Consider the following 1396-nt stretch of genomic DNA (forward strand, 5'->3'; position numbering starts at 1 on the left):
TGACAGTATATAAGTACTACTTGCACTTACCTGTGACAGTATGTAAGTACCACTTGCACCTACCTATGACAACCATCTGGCGCGTGGAGAATTCACAGTCGCCGTCGATGCCACAGTAATGGCTCAGGCACATTCTCGAGCTGTGGCAAGAGTATGCACACAGAGAGAAAGAGTTCAAGTTTAGTTTATGATAAAAGGGGCAGAAACGGTGACTGATGACAGTAATAGTTGGCCATGGAGTGTCCCTGAGTTAACATTGTTTGTGTACTGCTGAGTGCTGTGTGTGCTGTGTCAATGTAAGTCGTCAGGATGCAACAAGACAAACACGTATCATTCACAGTTTTATTTCTATAGAGCCAATTACACTCCTTGCTAAGCCTACGTACGTTCCTACTTGATACACCCGGCTAGACATGGATATGAACAAATTACTTCCTATTAATACCATGGACTCCCACACGTATGGACGAAACACTCGCGCGCAAGCCACACTCAGCCGCACCTGGTACACTTGTGTCCCAGTCCCAGACGCAGCCCACAAATGCCCTGCACAGGCACATCCACGCCCACATGCATGGTGGCCACCGGTTTAGCCTCACTATTTGCATTTTTGCCCTTCTCCTCCTTGGCGGAGCCTTCCAATATTCGACAGTACAGTTCAGGTAGCTGGTCAGGGTTTTAGGGTTTAAAGAAGGTACAATGGGGGGGGGGGGGTTGGCAATTTAACGGTGAGAATAGTGCCTGACTGGACATCCAATAAGTGATCGGATACACTGAAAGCACCTGAAGTGTGGTTCAAGGCTATGAGTCGCCACTTCCATCCTTTCATGGTTGTTACGTACTACCAGATGGCGCACGTGGTCGAGTTTAGCAATCACAGCTGAGGTGGGCGTTAGGCTGTGGCGTCTATAGTACTGTACTGTGCCACCAGAAGTATAAATAAAAATGGTAGCGAATAATGTAGCACTGAACAATTGCAAGCTAGCATGCACTCATCACAGCTATCCTGACCCTACTTGCAACAGCAGATACGTGTCTTGTGATATGGTCCCATGTAACCAAGCATATATTGATATTCAACTCACCATGTCAATTAACCCAGGTTCATATACGAAACAAAGTGCAACTAGGGAGCAATATAAATAAGCACATCCAAACGTGTGGTTAAATACTCATAAGATTTTTTTTATTTGGAGGGGTCGAACAAATAACCGTAACTACACTTGGAAATAAACATGAATGCAAATATGGAAATGAGCAATGTAACTTTTGGACATATATAAACGTATCACATGCGCATGAAAGGACACAATCTCGAAGCGCAATGTTATCCGCACTAAAACATATATAATCGCAAACACGAACATACATACATATATATATATATATATAATAT

This window comes from Sphaeroforma arctica (genome assembly GCF_001186125.1).
Source record: "Sphaeroforma arctica JP610 unplaced genomic scaffold supercont1.1436, whole genome shotgun sequence".
NCBI lineage: Eukaryota > Ichthyosporea > Ichthyophonida > Sphaeroforma > Sphaeroforma arctica.